The 18,971-nt window shown below is 42.2% G+C and overlaps 1 protein-coding gene across 16 annotated transcripts in view; it reads right to left on the reverse strand.

Moving 5' to 3' along the window:
* numb (NUMB endocytic adaptor protein) overlaps window positions 1-10,186 on the reverse strand; it is a 250,389-nt gene extending 240,203 nt beyond the window's left edge. For 8 of the 16 annotated variants that reach the window (XM_078233656.1, XM_078233648.1, XM_078233655.1 and 5 more), the window contains exon 1: window positions 9,996-10,183. The gene's annotated coding sequence lies outside the window, so the exon portion shown is untranslated. Of the gene's footprint in view, window positions 1-9,995 lie in introns of all 16 variants that reach the window. The other 8 variants (XM_078233643.1, XM_078233642.1, XM_078233640.1 and 5 more) reach the window with 4 other exon arrangements.
* Window positions 10,187-18,971: the final 8,785 nt, after the last annotated feature.

An 18,971-nucleotide genomic window follows, 5' to 3' on the forward strand; every position in this document is an offset into this window, starting at 1 on the left:
TGATTGCACAATGTTCAGCACCATTCAGATACTGAAACAGTACATGTTCAAATGCAACAAGATCTGGACAACATCCAGGCTTGGGCTGACAAGTGGCATTCGCTCCACACAAATGCCAGGCAATGACTATCACCAATAAGAGACACTCTAACCACCGCCCCTTGACATTCAATGGTGTTACCATCACTGAATCCCCCACTGTCAACATCCTTGGGGTTACCACTGACCAGAAACGCAACTGAACTCACCACATAAACACAGTGGCTACAAGAGCAGGTCAGAGGCTAGGGATACTGCAGCGAGTAACTCACTTCCTGACTCCGCAAAGACTATCCACCATCTACAAGGCACAAGTCAGGAGTGTGATGGAATACTCCCCACATGCCTGGATGGGTGCAGCTCCAACAACACAAGAAGTCTGATACCTCATGGAGAAAGCAGCCCGCTTGATTGGCATCACATCCACAAACATCCAATCCCTCCACCACCAACGCTCAGTAGCAGAGGTGTGTACTATCAACAAGATGCACTGCAGCAATTCACCAAAGATCCTTCGATAGCACCTTCCAAACCCACGACCACTTCCATCTAGAAAGATAAGGGCAGCAGATACATGGGAACACCACCACCTGCAAGTTCCCTTCCAAGTCACTCACCGTTATTACTTGAAAATATATCGCCATTCTTTTGCAGTCGCTGGGTCAAAATTCTGGAATTCCCTCCCGAATGGCATTGTGGGTCAACCCACAGCACATGGACTGCAGCGATTCAAGAAGGCAGCTCACCACCACCTTCTCAAAGACAACTAGGGATGGGCAATAAATGCTGGCCAGCTAGCAAAGCCCATGACCCATGGGGCCTCACAGCGCCAGGGATCCGGGTTCAATTCCGGCCTTGGGTCACCATCTGTGTGGAGTTTTCACATTCTCCCCATGTCTGCGTGGGTTTCCTCCGGGTGTTCGTTCCCTCCCACAGTCCAAAGATATGCAGGTCAGGTTATTTGGCCATGCTAAATTGACCCGACTGTCAGAAGATCAGCAGGGTAAATATGAGAGGTTACAGGAATAGGGCCTGGGTGGAATTGTGGTCAGTGCGGACTCAATGGGGGGAATGGCCTCCTTCTGTCGGGATTCTATGAATGAATTTTTAAAACTCACATTTGGGATGATATGGACTTATTAGCAATATGCAGCATGACTTTGTGCAGGAGAGGTTGTGTCTCACAAACTTGATTAAGTTTGATGTGACAAAGGTGATTGAAGAGGACAGGGCTGTGGGTGTTGTCTGCATGGACTTCAGCAAGGCCTTTGACAAAGTCCCTCATGGCAGCCTGATGAAGAAGGTGAAGTCACATAGAATCCATGGTGAGGTGGTGAGATGGATAGAGAATTGGCTTGGTCATGAAGATGGAGACTAGCAGTGAAAGGATGTTTTTCTGACTGGTGATCTGCGATCAGTGGTCTTCCACAGGGATCAGTGCTAATGCCCCTGATTTGGAGAAGAATGTAGATAGTCTGATTAGTAAATTTGCAGATGACAAAGATTGGGGGAGCGGAGGATAGTGGCGAGGATTGCCAGAGGATATAGCAGGATATGGATAAACTGGAGACTTGGGCGGAGAAACGTTAGATGGAATTTAATCCGGACAAATGAGGGGCGATGCATTTTGGAAGGCCTAATGCAGGAGGGAAGTATACAGTAAAATGGCAGAACCCTTAGAAACATAAACATACACAGGAATCTGGATGTACAGGCCCACAGTTCCCTGAAGGTGGCAACACAAGTGGATAAGGTGGTCAAGGACGAATATGGCATGCTTGCCTTCATCGTTCAGGGCATAGAGTATAAAAATTGACAAGTTATGTTGCAGTTGTATAGAACTTTCATTAGGCCACATTTGGAATACTGCTTACAGTTCTGCTCCTTACACTACCAGAAGAATGTGGAGGCTTTGGATACTAACAAGAGAACATGACTTTGCTACATTTATGTTGTGTAACAGGCGATGAGGCGCAGTAGGATAACTTTTTCCTCACCTCTCCGTTGACCACAGCAAGATATATATTTTGAGGAGTATTTTAAACTTTTTGAGAATTGTGACTTTAAAGGCACGAAAACTAAAAAGAGCTAGAAATGTAATGAATTATATAGTTGGAGAGTAGGTGGAGCAGAAAGAAAGGTCAGGGATAGCTTTGATGCCATTGAGCACAAGCTTCCTATTAACACATTATGCTCACTTACCCTTATGCCACTATTCACCCTCTTCAGTCCTCAAAGACACCATTAATACCCGCTTTATCTTATGTCCATAACATCTATATCAATCTCTTCGTAGTTCTGACCAATCCCTCTTCAGTTCAGTAGAAGGGTTATATGGGCATGAAACATTAGCTTTGTTTCTCTCTCCACAGATGCTGCCAGACCTACTGAGTTTATCCAGCACTACCTGCTTTTATTTCAGATTTCCTGCATCCACAGTATTTTGTTTTTAACAAAGGTTACATATTTTTAACCAGTCTTTTACAGTGAAAAAACACTGCAAACATGAAAGTATTCTCTCTCGTTTCTTTGAAGACAATGGAAATTGGAAGTTTCTCTGTTTTCATACAAAATTGTGGCTATGTATTTGCAAAAAATATATATAATCTTGCAGGTAATATCAAATTAGTTCCCCTCTTTAGCGCCCAAGATTACTTTCTGTTTTAGATTGGATTCCTTTATTCTGCTTGGGTGATGATCGCTCTGGTCCCAGACTACCTTGCTGGGTGCTCTTGTGAGGGAATAAGGTGTTGTTTCCGTTCCAGCTAGTTTCTATCATGTGACTGCAAGTTACTGTCTCCTCCATTATCCACATAATGGGTTGAAGCCAAGGTGATTGAGACACAATGGGGGAAGATAATTGATATTCCATCAATTATAATAGTCACAATGAACTCACTGGAAGACTTTACTTTATATTCCATCCTCATGGCCCCAATAGATCTAGCAGCCATTGTCTGTCAATTTGTTTTCCAATTTGCATTTTTCCCCAAACACAGACACATTGTCTTTGCCTGTCCAGAAACCACAAAACAGAAGTCACCTTACTTCCCAGGACCTTTTTGAGAAAGTAGTGTCCATTATTCCACGTTTCCTCCTTTACTAAAAAAAAGTGCAGTGCTCTTTATGAACATGACGTGACCATCACACGACATGCAAAGTAAAGCAAATGACTGCAGCAGGGCTCTCTAAACTATTTTGCAATACGATCCAACTTAACTCACTGCCACATTTTCAAGGACAATCGAGGATGGGCAACAAATTTTGACCTTGCCAGTGATGCCCAGATCCATAAAAGAGCATACGTTAAAAACTCGTGAAAATTAACATGACCCCAGCAAAAAACAAACAGGAAGAAAGCAGCAAATTATTTAAATTCTCATATTACAGATCAACATATAATACTTAATTCAAAACTCAGATCTTCATATCTATGCAAAGTTCTTCTTTAAAAATATTTTAAATATTCGTGCAGGTTTCAGTTACATCCAAGAATGAAATCCAAGTTAGATAAGCTATGCCAAGAGGTGTGACCAGTGACCCAAATAGCATCTGGAGGTCCAAAAGCATCAGAATGAAACTGAAAAAAAGATCTGGTACAATCACGAGTGTGGAGTGTTGCACTCCATGAGGGATGCACTCTGAGGAAAGAGGACAAGATGATAACTTTTGAAATGTGGGTATGGTGAGGTATGCTGAGAATTAACTGCATAGACAAGGAGATAAATGAGTGGGTTAGATCAAGAATAGAAATTCAGTAATCAAAAGGCTTGCTGAGTACATTTAGAGAAAGATAGCCAAGTACAGACATTGGAAACAAAGCTCCAACAGCCTTGCACTAGCAATAATTTAAGGAGAAATTAAGAGTACAAAACAGAAGAGGAAGAAAAGTCACCAGATAACATTGGGAAGTTTACTGAGGAAGGCTTCCCCTCTCCAGGATTGTTGGACTCCTGCTCCTCATATCCTCCTTCACATAGGTCTAGTGAATGGGCTCTGCTGCTCTCCATCCACCCCTCACTGGCGTGGATGGCTCTTGGAACTTGCCAAGACCCAGGTTGTGGCACTGCACTATTCTCTTCTTCTCCACAAACCAAACACCCAAGTATACCAAACCCCAACAAAATTCAGGCTGTGCTGCTCACTTTGAAAAAGATACTTGAATTTCTAAAATCATTTGTAAAGCAGATCAAAAAGATGCTCTCTCCTCCAGCACCAGCCCGTCCTCCTCCTACCCTCTGGCCATTCTTGTGGCCAAGTGGGCTGACGGCAACATATGCATAGCTGCATACACCTACAAATACCAAAGATACAAGGGCAAAAGCAAGAAGAGACTTCCAACCAGTCACTGCCTGAGAAATCTAAGGCAAATGGCATCCCAGTAAGCAACAAACAGGACTCAAGGCATAACGTACATTTTACGGATTGTCCCATAAATTAAAACAAATAATAAAGAAAATAACAGCACAAGAACAGACAATTTAGCCCTCCAGGCCTGCACCGACCATGCTGCCCGACTGAACTAAAATCTACCTTTCCGGGGACCATATCCCTCTATTCCCATCCTATTCATGTATTTGTCAAGACGCCCCTTAAAAGTCATTATCACATCTGCATTCACTACCTCTCCCAGCAGCGAGTTCCAGGCACCCACCACCATCTGTGTAAAAAATTTGTCTCGTACATCTCCTTTAAACCTTGCCCCTCGCACCTTAAACCCATGACCCCTAGAAACTAAATCTTCCGCGCTGGGAAAAAGCTTGACTATCCTCTCTGACAATGCCCCTCATAATCTTATAGACCTCTATCAGGTCGCCCCATAACCTCCATCGTTCCAGTGAGAACAAACCAAGTTTCTCCAACCTCTCCTCATAGCTAATGCCCTCCATACCAGGCAACATCTTGGTAAATCTTTTCTGTACCGTCTCCAAAGCCTCCACATCCTTCTGGTAGTGTGGCGACCAGAATTGAACACTATATTCCAAGTGAGGCCTAACTAAGGTTCTATAAAACTAACATGACTTGCCAATTTTTAAATTCAATGCCCCGGCCGATGAAGGCAAGCATGCCGTATGCCTTCTTGACTATCTTCTCCACTTGCATTGCCACTTTGTGACCTGTGTAACTGTACACCCAGATCCCTCTGCTTATCAATACTCTTAAGGGTTCTGCCATTTACTAATTAAACGAGTTACATTTTCCTTCAAATCAGTTATATATATTACAAACAGTAAAGGTCCCAGCACTGATCCCTGAGTAACACTACTTGTCACAGCCCTCCATTCAGTAATGCTATCCATTGCTATCCTCTGTCTACTATGACCGAGCCAGTTCTGTATCCATCTTGCCAACTCACTTCTGATTCCGTGCGACTTCACCTTCTGTAGCAATCTGCCATGAGGGACCTTGTCAAAGGCCTTACTGAAGTCTATGTAGACAACATCCACTGCCCTGCCCCTAAAGATGATTGGGTACCCTGTACTACTACTTTCTTAACTTCCTTCGTGTTGGTACTGCATCCATGTCAAGGGTTGCAAGGTCATATGGACCAATATTGCTTAGTATCCAAGAAAATTAGAATTGATCCCTTTACAATTATGCTAATTCTTAAAAGCCATCTTCAAATAGTAAGAAAAATTAGAGATTCCATAGATCTTTCAAATAAATTACAAATTTTCATTGCTGTGTTGCTTCTGAGTCAAATATCACCACAAGGTAACTTAACTGACCATGATACACAAGATCATTTTGATTCAAAATTAATCTCTCAGCAAGTTTTCTATCAAACTAATAAGAAATTAAATACTAGACAATTATATCTGGTCCTGATATTGGCATCTTATTTTCAATCACTTCCCCTTCTGCTGTTAGCTTTTTTTCAAAATGGTACCATTACCTTGGACTACAAATCAGATTACAGAACAATTCGCAGAGATACACCTATATCAAAACAAAACGGTGAAATTTGGATTTGAAAATTTGTTGAAATAATTAAGACCAAAATTTAATCTCAAATCCACTTGGTCCTTCAGTCCAGCCGAGGAGGTGGTTCCAGGTTCCACTCAAAACTGTTGTGTACAAAGCTTCATAGACCTAAAGGTTCTGTTCTGGTTCTTTACTAAGCTGTCTCAATCCGGGCAGCAAGTGTCATTCTATAATTAATCTTAGTGCTCTTGGCTATGTTGAGCTTTTTTTAAAATCAAATCGAGTTCCTCCTCTTGTTCAGCATCCAGTGACTCCTGTTGTACAGAAAGCACACAGATACATCAGGTAACAGCATCTACATCAGGATCAGTCGACTCCATTATTAAGCAGCAATTAACCAACAATTAGGGTCAGTTTTTTTTTAAAGTAACTTTCAGCAGCCCTCGATCATCCTCCTCTTCCAAGGGCAGACTCTTGCAACAACGGTCCTGTCATACATCAATAAGGGTGGCACGGTAGCTAGCACTGCTGCATCACAGCTCCAGGGACCCGGGTTCAATTCCTGCCTTGGGTGACTGTGGAGTCTGCACATTTGGGGGAAGGGGGGGGGGATGCTCTTTTGTAGTGTTGGTGCAGACTTGATGGGTTGAATTACCTCCTCCTGCACTGTAGGGATTCTATGGTTCTACCGATTTCAACCTGTTTGTACTCTTTCACCAACATTACCGGATAGTGATGAGAGATGGGAACCCTAACTGAATTCAATTCTGCCTGCCCAAGGGCCAAGACCAATTGTAGCACTCCAGTTGTTCACTAGTTGAAATCAGTACCAACTGAGAATAAATTCTGCGACATGCCAATCAGCTCAAAACTGCAACAGGCTCTGCATTTATTCATTAAGTCAATGGAAAATTAGAGCAAGAAGAGTTTCAGAAACAGACAGTGGAAAATAGAATCGCTCTGCAATTTAGTTCAAACCTGTCTAGCAATACAAGTGTTTAATACTTCAACGGCAACTTCGCTAGCAAGGTACTAGAACATTACCTACAATAAATGGGTCATTTGGAAAATAATTTGCTCAGCAAAATGTTGGCACAGCAGTCACATGAATCTTGGATTCAGTTATGACTTTTCATCTTTTTCAACCATCTCACTTTCACTGATTGATGTGTATTTTTTTCTTCTTGTTCTCTCAAACCTCAAATACATCAACTCCTTCATTAGGATACAATTCTTCAGAACGTTCTGTGATACCTCATTTTATTGCATTTTTATAGTTAATGCCGGAGGCCAATCTGGTCTTCTTCAATTGTCTGCAAGCTTCCAGGAAAGGTTGTCAAGATTAAGCATATGGATTGATTTCCCCTTTATTAATCTGAGCTTTTACCATGAGTTGTTGAAAATCCATAGCTAATGCTAAGAACAAACCAGATGAATCGAAACTTAGATCTTCCTATTTTTTAAGTTTCAGGGCATTGACCTGCCAACCCGCCCCCAAGCCCAGTCTGCAGAACTTTGTATTATGCAGCACTGTAACATGCACTGTGAATAAGTAACAAAACTTTGTGCACCATTTCCTGTGCGATAAATCGAGGGCTAATGATTTAATGATTAAAAGACTTAGGAAGGCACTGACCGTTGATTTCCAATACAGAGAACAAAAAAAATCTATTTTTTTAAAAATGTAATTTAAGGCATTAAGGGTTTAATCTTGCATTCAGACTGCCCAAACTTGAAAGAATACTCGGTTGCAATTCATTTCTGAACGTTCTTTAACCTGCAGTTAACAGATGCAAATTTACTGATGCAACAGGTGCAGACTCGATGGGCTGAATGGCCTGCTTCTGCACTGTAGGGATTCTATGAGAACAGGGGATTTATATTAAAACTCCAACATAAAATATGCACAAACATAAAACAATGCATGCTTTTATTTGTAAATTACACAACCAACTCATCTTTTGGACTATACATTCCCATTTTATGATTTATCATTTTGACCTTTGGACTGGAAAACAGCAATCAAATTAATGATCACTTACCAATTAAAAAGTATAACCTAAATCACCCAGGGAGCAACGCAAGTAATAATGAAACTGTATGTCAACATAACATTTATTGCTCTGACAACAACCAGCTGAAAATAAAAACTAAATTTAAAAAGAGGAAGATGTAATAAAAACATCTGCTTTTAGCTTAAGATATAAACAACCTCCATCCCAAAGGGAACAGCAGTGACTGACAACTCAACATGCCCTTAGTTAGCATTTCAGTCACAACTGTTTATCTTTGAACAGTTGTAAACCCCTACTGTCAATTGTTAAACCACTACAACCCACAACTGTAGTCAATATTTACATTATGAAGAGGTTAAACGTAATTAAGTTAAATCTAATTTGGAGTATTTTTCAGTTGTTCCCGAGTGTGCTCTTTCCTTTCACTCTGAAAAAGTAAATTCACTTGGGAGAAGACATTTATACATTATAAAAAACGAGGATCTAGCTTACAAAATGTTGCACAGGCTGATTGATTTTAAACACATCTTTTAAAAAAAACTACACTACAAATCAGCTCTCAAAATATACTACAGATTACTTCACCAGTTGGTTCAGCAGAGATCAAGAGATGGCCACTTAACCCCTCGAGCTTATTCCACCAGTAGTACTTCAGCACCACTGTGTTCTTATCCACTTAGTGACTAAACCACAGATTAGGAAGGCAACTGGTTTAATCTTCATTTACAGTTACCTATCAATCCAGGAGGCTGTAGAATTACTGCAATATCAGTACCCTTGGGTAGAATAAAATCAGTCTGATACTGTGCGAATGATTGTCTAGTGACCACTACTGCAAATGTATTAATATGGACATTGGTTGAGAGGATCAGATGCAGTTGTGAACATCCACCCTAATGATCAATAGTAATATTTTGGTAAAGGACCTAGGGCACCCACAACAGTTAAAGCCATCACTTAGCATAATCAAGAATTTCAGGAAAGGATAGGAAGGAGAAAACTGGCAATTGCCACCACAGCCAGCTCTGCACTGACAATGTGTGCTTTACAAATATGTATGGAACAGATTTTTGGGCAGCACGGTGGCACAGTGGTTAGCACTGCTGCCTAACAGCTCAAGGGGCCTGGGTTCGATTCCTGGCTTGGGTCACTGTCTGTGTGGAGGTTGCACGTTCTCCGTGTCTGCGTGGGTTTCCTCCGGGTGCTCCAGTTTCCTCCCACAGTCCAAAAATGTGCAGGTACGGTGCATTGGCTATGCTAAATTGCCACTTAGTATCCCGGGATACGTCAGCTAGAGGGGTCAGCGGGGTAAATATGTGGGATTATGGGGATAAGGTCTAGGTGGGATTGTTTCTGTGCAGACTTGATGGGCCGAATGGCCTCCTTCTGCCCTGTAGGGTTCTATGGTTTTCTAACCAGTCAGGGACCTGATCAGGGTACTAGGCTAGGTTCAGGATGTCAGAGTCAGGAGGCCCGGGGGGGCCCACGGGCCAGAGGCTGGGGGTTACGATTCAGGGAGCTTAACCTAGATATCAGAGTGCCCCTCCTAAAATAACTGATTATGCTACGTAATGGCTTTAACTGTTGTTGGTGACCTAGGCTGGAGGCCAGAGGGTCCAACCGCCCACCCTGGAGACCAAAAGGTCCAACCACCCAGGCTGGAGGCCAGAGGGTGCAACCACCCAGGCTGGAGGCCAGAGGGTGCAACCACCCAGGCTGGTGGCCAGAACATTGCAGTGCCCAGGAACAAGATGCTTAACCTAGAAATCAGAGTGCGAGGGTCAGGGTGCCCAATCTAGGATCTGAAACCGATTTAGCCATACGAGTACAAAAAACACACACACCAACTTTGAATGGAGATCCCATTAAGAGTAACTGCAGAAAGTCAGTGTTTGGGCGGGGGTGACTGCTGTAAGTTAAGATGCCCCCGCATCAGCACTAGCCTTTGCCCAGTCCGAGTTTCCTTGACCCTGTTTTTGAAGCACCCCACTTGCGGGGCCCGAGTAAACACCTTACCTCGATCACCAAACCTCCAGCAACCTTCAGGCAAACTACAATTCCTTTCTTTTTTTCCCCCCAAAAAAAACACTGCCAACAATATTTAAATAATTGAAAATAAAACAATTAAAATAAATGAGATTCAGTGACGGGACCCTTCCTCACATTCGGTGACGCCGGCAGCTTCACCTGCTACTGCGCAACCCAGTGCGAGTTTTCCGGCGGGGGAGGGGTGGGCGTCAGCCTCCCCCCCCAACTGTGCTGCGATTGGTTAGACAAATCTAGACCTCGGCAGCATGCCTCCTGCTGATTGGTTAGCAGCGGTGCCTGTCAACTGCACGGCGCACTCTCGTGCCCAGTGCGTTTGGTCGAGTTCAGGGCGGATGTACGTGCAGGCTGCTAGACTGGCGCATGCGCAAAGTCTTCTGAGACCAGGTGAGAAAGGGCGGCGACAGTTGGTGGTTGGAAGTCTCAGTGCAGCTCGAGCAAAGACTGAGGTCGTCATTCAACACTTGTATTATTGCATCAACCAACCATTTGCTTTCGATTGTTTGGGGCATCTGATTGGTTAAGGATTGATTCCTTGGCTTTTCCAGAGGTGGAATTTGAAGTATCGAGGAGAGGTATGGATAGGTAGTTATGCATCTAATATTGAGGGAGAGCTTTTAGGCATGATAGTCTTAGACAAAATTGACAATCAATTAGACAAATGTGGATCAATTGAGGAAAGCCATCTCAGTTGTTAAGGGCAAATTGGATTTAACCAACTTGGGTTTTTTGATGCGGTAATGGAAAGGATAGAAGAGAGTAATGCAGGTGAAGTAGTGCATATGAACTTTCAAAAAGCAGTTTACATAGTGAGTGGTTATTCTTCAGACTTGAGGAATATGTTTAGTGGAGTTCATCAGAGATTAGCGCTGGGACCACTACTGCTCTTTAAATACATTAATGACCTAGACTAGGGTCAAGTTTGAAATTTGTGCATGACACAAAACTTGGAAGTATTGTGAACTGTTTGGATGATGGTAATAAACTTCAAAAGGACATAGACTGGTGAAGTGGACAGACAAGTGGTAGATGAAATACAATAAAGGGAAATACATAGTGATTCATTTTAGTAGAAAGAATGATGAAGGGCAATGTATATTAAAGGATACAATTCTAAAGGGGCAGAAGTATCCAGGAATCTATGTAGGCAAAACATTGAAAGTGGTGCAGCAAGTTGAAAAAGTGATAAAACAAATTGGGTTTTTTAAATAGGGACAGAGTACAAAAATAAGGTAATTATGGTAAACCTGTACAAAACATTGGTTCTGCCTCAATGAAGTATTATGTCCAGTTCTGGATGCCACATATTATGCAAAATGTGAGGGCTTTAGAGAGGTATGGAAAAATATACCAGAACAAAGAACAATACAGCACACGAACAGGCCCTTCGGCCCTCCAAGCCCGTGCCGCTCCCTGGTCCAAGCTAGACCATTCTTTTGTATCCCTCCATTCCCACTCTGTTCATATGGCTGTCTAGATAAGCCTTAAACGTTCCCAGTGTGTCCGCCTCCACCACCTTGCCTGGCAGCGCATTCCAGGCCCCCACCACCCTCTGTGTAAAATATGTCCGTCTGATATCTGTGTTAAACCTCCCCCCCCCACCCCCCTTCACCTTGAACCTATGACCCCTCGTGAACGTCACCACCGACCTGGGGAAAAGCTTCCCACCGTTCACCCTATCTATGCCTTTCATAATTTTATACACCTCTATTAAGTCTCCCCTCATCCTCCGTCTTTCCAGGGAGAACAACCCCAGTTTACCCAATCTCTCCTCATAACTAAGCCCCTCCATACCAGGTAACATCCTGGTAAACCTCCTCTGTACTCTCTCCAAAGCCTCCACGTCCTTCTGGTAGTGTGGCGACCAGAACTGGACGCAGTATTCCAGATGCGGCCGAACCAACGTTCTATACATCTGCAACATCAGACCCCAACTTTTATACTCTATGCCCCGTCCTATAAAGGCAAGCATGCCATATGCCTTCTTCACCACCTTCTCCACCTGTGACGTCACTTTCAAGGATTGAAACTGTTCAACAGTTCAAGAGTTGTTCTAGGGATGAGGAATGCCAGCAATGTGAATAGATTTGAGAAGGTGGGTTGTCTTCCTTGGCGAAGATTAAGAGGAACTTTAATAGAGGTATTCAAAATCATGAGGGATCTGGACAGAGTAGATAGAGACAAATTATTTTCATTGATGGAAGGATTGTGAACCAGAGGGTACTAATTTAAGATTTATAGGGTGAACTAGAGGGTACCAATTTAAAGTGATGAGCAAAAGAAGCAATGGTGACATGAACTAACTGAAGCTGCATGCTTTAGGCTACTTATGCTCAAAGTAGTGTAAAATTAAAGTTTCATTTTTTTAAAAAAAACTTTTTACTTGGACTGGTTGAGATCTGATATGCACTGTCTGAGTGCATGGTAGAACCAGATTCAATCGAGGTCTTTAAAAGAGAATTGGATAATTTTTAAAAGAATGATTACAGGGCAATAGGGACTAGGTGGGGGAATGGAATTAGGCAGAGAATCCCATGGACACAATGAGCCAAATAAAATTCTATTCTATTCATAGAATAGAAAATTCTATGATTTTTCAGCATAGAAACAAGCCCAACTGGTCAATGTCAGTGTTTATGCTCCATACCTACTACATCACACCCTCTCCTGTTTTATCCACCCATATCCCTTAAAACCAGGTCTCTATTTCCTGGAGTTTAGAAGAATGAAAGATGATTGAATTGAATCAAATACAATTCCTGAAGAGCTTGACAGTGCAGATGTTGAGAAAATGCTTTCCTGGTTGGGGAATCTGGAACATGTATTAACACTCCTGTGAAGTGTCTTGTGCCTTGGAACACTGTTACAGGTGCTGTGTAAATGTAGGTTGGTTTGTTTTTTGTGAGCTCATATTTTCCAGCTCTCTTAGTGTTCAGTATATAATACTGATTAATGTAGAGACATTTAAAATTTTAACATTAAGATGAAGGCAAAATACTGCGGATGCTGGAATCTGAAACAGAAAATAATGGAAAATCTCAAAAGGTCTGACGAGAGACCTGTGTAGAGAGAATAAAGTTAATGTTTCAAGTCTGGATGACGCTTGGTGAGCTCTGACGGCATAGTGGCACAGTGGTTAGCACTGCTGCCTCACGGCATCAGGGACCTGGGTTCGATTCCAGCCTTGGGTGACATTCTCCTCGAGTCTGCATTGGTTTCCTCCGGGTGCTCTGGTTTCCTCCTACAGTCCAAAGGTGTACAAATTAGGTGGATTGATCATGGTAAATTGCCCCTCAGTGGCCAAAATGTGCAGGTTAGGTGGATTGGCAGTGATCAATGCACTGGGTTATGGAGTTAGGGTGGGGGAATTCGACCAAGGTTGGGTGTTTTTTCAGAGACTCAGTGCAGACCTGATGCACCAAATAGCCTCTTCTGTACTGTAAGGATTCTATGATGAAATGTTAACTCTATTCTCTCTCCACAGATGTTGTCGTACCTGTTGAGATTTCCCAGCATTTTTAATTTTTGTGTAAAACTTAAACATGTTTTCAATGGCAATCTTGCAATTTTTACACCTGTCCATTTTAAGTTTCTCTGAAAATCCAGTCACAAGTGGAGCAGTATAATGTTCAACTTTACCATAAGATTTAAGAAAATTGTCAGGCAATTCTTATGATTTGGTGTACACCAAACTGTACAGATTACAAGATTACATAAATTCAATCTCGTATTTGTAGAGTGAGCTGGTCTTGGCCCAGCTAGCAGTTGCTATGCTGCACCTGACTTCAACAATGTTGGTAGAACCATAGAAAATTACAGCTCAGAAACAGGCCTTTTGGCCCTTCTTGTCTGTGCCGAACCATTTTTTGCCTAGTCCCACTGACCTGCACTTGGACCATATCCCTCCACACCCCTCTCATCCATGAACCTATCCAAGTTTTTCTTAAATGTTAAAAGTGACCCCGCATTTACCACTTTATCCGGCAGCTCATTCCACACTCCCACCACTCTCTGCGTGAAGAAGCCCCCCCTAATATTCCCTTTAAACTTTTCTCCTTTCACCCTTAACCCATGCCCTCTGGTTTTTTTCTCCCCTAGCCTCAGCGGAAAAAGCCTGCTTGCATTCACTCTATACCCATCAAAATCTTATACACCTCTATCAAATCTCCCCTCAATCTTCTACGCTCCAGGGAATAAAGTCCCAACCTATTCAATCTCTCTCTGTAACTCAGCTTCTCAAGTCCCGGCAACATCCTTGTGAACCTTCTCTGCACTCTTTCAACCTTATTTACATCCTTCCTGTAACTAGGTGACCAAAACTGTACACAATACTCCAAATTCGGCCTCACCAATGCCTTATATAACCTTACCATAACACTCCAACTTTTATACTCGATACTCCGATTTATAAAGGCCAATGTACCAAAGGCACTCTTTACGACCCTATCCACCTGTGACGTCACTTTTAGGGAATTCTGTAACTGTATTCCCAGATCCCTCTGTTCAACTGCACTCTTCAGAGTCCTACCATTTACCCTGTACGTTCTACTTTGGTTTGTCCTTCCAATGTGCAATATTAGGGGAAAAAATTAACCATGGTTCTGTTTCTCCCACCACTCCGCCTCCCCCCCCACTCAAATTTCCCCAACTGTAACTGTCATAAAGTCAAACTGTTGAACTGAATACCTTGTCAGATAAAAACTGTCAAGTTAATCTGTCAGTTTTTAAAAGGTTCATACATGACATTCACAAATGGTATACTTGTATATTTTTCACACTTCTCATTCTGGAAGACTGGAAGTGCTTTCTTTGAGCCACCAGATGGAGATTTCTTGCTAATAAGTTCTGTTTACATTTGCTTACTCCTTTACATCCACAGGTGGACAAATTGGAAATAACTAGAGCAATAAAGTTGGGCTTCAAATCAGATTTCAAAGCTGGATGCCAGTCGAGTTCATTGGATACTGATCATAGGTGTCAGTGGGTGCTGTGGAGCAGTGAAGGTGGCTGCTTTAATTCAACCAATATAAAACAATTATGTTGTGTTCACCTTGTTCCAAGTTTAATTCCTGGGTGCCAACTATGACTTTGGATGCACTCTTGCCTCTGCTTGTGGGTTCACGTTTACTCCAGAAAGTACAGCACATAATCCAGGCTGGCACTCCCAGTGCTGCCTTGGTGTTGGTACTGATTTTCAGATATGGTGTAAACCTGGGTCCTATCTACCCTCTCAGGTGGACATGGGAGATCTCACCGCAGTATTTGAAGAAGAGCAGAGGGGTTCTGCATTCTGTCTTGACCAACAGTTATCCCTCAACCAACATCACTAAAACAGATTTATCTGGTCCACGTCGCTGCTAGTGGAGTCTTGATGTGCAAAACATTGGCAGCCTATTTCCAACATAATAAGTGATTACACTGCAGAAGTACTTCATTGACTGTAAAGTTCTTTGAGACATCTAGGGTTGCAAAAAGTGTTACATAAATGTAATTCTTTCTGGAGGCTGAACAGGAAACAATACTGATGGAAGTCATGGACAGAACCTGTTGGACTTTAACCTGGTGTTGTTAAACTTCTTACAGTCTTGGACAGACCATGTTTTCCACCATTCAACCTTGGGGTTGCATTAAAATTGCAGATATCTTTCCTGATGAGTATAAATGCCTCAAGGTGTAAGGAATGATCCAAAATGCAAGCAAAAATATATCTGCTGTGAGAGGATGGATATTCTTTTAACTTAATAGATTATACTTCAAAATAATAGGGTTCAACACATTTTTGTTAACATTCATAGGAATTAAACATTCAGTGATAACTATTATTGACAATAATTGAATATTTATGCTAACACCCACTCTTTATCCCAATCCTGAAGTGAGAATTTGCATATTCTGCAGCATTATGGGTGGGATTTTACAGCCTTGCCCGTCCCAAAACCGCAAAATCCCAACCGAGGTCAACAGACCTTTCCATTGTCCACCCCTCGCCCGTTACGATTCCTGTGGCGAGTGGGGCGGTTAAAATTCCGGCCTAAGTCTTTGAATTTGTATCTTTTACTTTTGAACTCGACTTTTATCATGGCTTCTGCTTGACTGAAACTGTCAGTCAAGCCATTCAGCTGGAGGCAGAGGTGAATGAACTATCATCCTTTCAGGCAATATTATCACTTGACCACAGAAACATGAAGCCTTTGAGGAATTAATATTCCTCACGATCGTACCTCACTATCATACAAGGCATAAGAATCAATGCAAATTATTACTTCTCAAATTAATAGAACTCCATAGAACCCACTTCTTGGATCAAGCTTTTGGTCACCAGTCTTTTTCTCTTTGAAGTTCAGTAAATTTTGTTTTATGAACCATCTTGTACAATGTTAAAGATGCAATATAAATGCAAGTTGTTAACGTTGTGGCGGGACTATAAATCTTCAGTTATGTTTCTTTAGCTACTGGTACTATCCTGTCCATAGCACATCTTCCTCACATTGTTGAAAAATGGCAGAATAGACAACTGTGTCTTGTTCTAGGTTTCAATTGCCAATTGAAACGACTGAACTGTTACCAAGCAGATAAGTAACATTTTAATTACAGTGCATGTCAGATTATTATAACTTTTTGGATAAGGAAAATAATTGGTTTGCAACCTCCATATTGAACTTATATAATATTTTATGTATCTACTCTTTGTTTAACAATCTCACCAGCTACATGCATGACTGCTTAGCTGATTCTCCTTTTAAGCTGATTCTCAAGTTCTTGTCAGACAACAGATTTCAGATCAAACTCTAAAGATTACTGAAAACCTCAGGGTAATCAATAGCTTCAAAATGGTTGCTTTCTATCACTTTGATATTTAAATAACCATCTCATAAATTGATAAGGAGCTGCCACGCAGTCATGCATCCCAGGAGCTTTAATTTTGCAAACAACTGCTGCTAAACCATCAGACTGCTTATCCAACATCCATTATCGGAATAAGCAAAAATTTTCTCCGATTTAAATATTGGGAAGACTGAAGCTAGTGTTTCCATTCTCTAGCTATCAGTTACCAACCTTGGCAAATGTCTAAAACCAAACTAGACTGTTCACCAGCTGGTCGTCCAATTTAACTGAGAATTGCTTCTAACCACATATACCCACCACAACTAAGGTGGCATATTTCTACCTCCATAATGTTGCTTGACTTGGTCCATATCTCAGCTCTGCTGCTTAAACCCTCATTAATGCCTTTGTTACCTCAATGATTCCTGTGTGCTCGTGGCTGGTCTCCCACATTCTATCTGCCATAACTTTGAGGTCAGCCGGAATTTACTGTCATGATCTAACTTGTATCCACCACTCCTGTGAAGCACCTTTTTATTACATCAAAGGTGCTATATGAATAAAATTTGTTGGTGTAGCAAGGTTCTTGTGGTACTCCATTGAATGCCTTTTGAAAGTACACATGTGGAACATAACTAATTACCCTCATCAACTCTCTGTGACTTCAAAAAACTCCATCAAGGTCATCAAACACAATGGTCCTTAACTTCCGCAGAGTGGCAGTCGGAGTTGGACTGTCACTCCCAGTTACTTGCCCTAAAATGAAACCGCACCTTTCTTGCTTGACCTTCCGACTCTCTGGCTGGGTGAGAAAGGTGCAGTGCAGAATGTTCTTGAGGCCTTGAGTTGAGTGCAGCTTAATCGGAGATAAGGAAACCACAAATCCTTTTTACAGCACTAGCTGCTGTAAAGCAAGTAAGTTTAAAGGTCCAGTCACGTGCAGAAACCAGGAAGAAGGTAAGGGGGGGGGGGGTGGTTTGGTGGTCATTGGGGTGGTTGGGGGTTGGTGTAGTCAGGAGGGGGATGCCGAGAGGGGAAATCAAGAGGGTCGAGAGTTTGGTGAGTTCTTGGGGGTGAGGCGTCAGTACTGCAGTTAGCCAGAAATTAGATGTGTTTCTAATTTTTCAAACTTTTTCTGGGTTACTGTAAGATGCAGCATTGGATGGTTCCCAGTCGAGGGCTATTGCCCAATGGAAGTTTGAACTTCATTGCTCACATTCCCTGAATGGGCACTTGTGCAGTGGGATATAGAACCATAGAAAATTACAGCTCAGAAACAGAACTTTTGGCCCTTCTTGTCTGTGCCGAACCATTTTTTGCCTAGTCCCACTGACCTGCACTTGGACCATATCCCTCCACACCCCTCTCATCCATGAACCTGTCCAAGTTTTTCTTAAATGTTAAAAGTGACCCTGCATTTACCACTTTATCCGGCAGCTCATTCCACACTCCCACCACTCTCTGCGTGAAGAAGCCCCCCCTAATATTCCCTTTAAACTTTTCTCCTTTCACCCTTAACCCATGCCCTCTGGTTTTTTTCTCCCCTAGCCTCAGCGGAAAAAGCCTGCTTGCATTCACTCTATCTATACCCATCAAAATCTTATACACCTCTATCAAATCTCCCCTCAATCTTCTACGCTCCAGGGAATAAAGTCCCAACCTATTCAATCTCTCTCTGTAACTCAGCTTCTCAAGTCCTGGCAACATCCTTGTGAACCTTCTCTGCACTCTTTCAACCTTATTTACATCCTTCCTGTAACTAGGTGACCAAAACTGTACACAATACTCCAAATTCGGCCTCACCAATGCCTTATACAACCTTACCATAACACTCCAACTTTTATACTCGATGCTCCGATTTATAAAGGCCAATGTACCAAAGGCACTCTTTACGACCCTATCCACCTGTGACGTCACTTTTAGGGAATTCTGTACCTGTATTCCCAGATCCCTCTGTTCAACTGCACTCTTCAGAGTCCTACCATTTACCCTGTACGTTCTACTTTGGTTTGTCCTTTCAAAGTGCAATGGAGGGGTTTAATGGGCCAGTATTTATTAACCCAGAATCTTCTAAGTGAATATTCATTTTATCTTAGAATCCCTACGGTGCAAAGGAGGCCA

This window comes from Mustelus asterias, chromosome 18, assembly GCF_964213995.1.
Source record: "Mustelus asterias chromosome 18, sMusAst1.hap1.1, whole genome shotgun sequence".
NCBI lineage: Eukaryota > Metazoa > Chordata > Chondrichthyes > Carcharhiniformes > Triakidae > Mustelus > Mustelus asterias.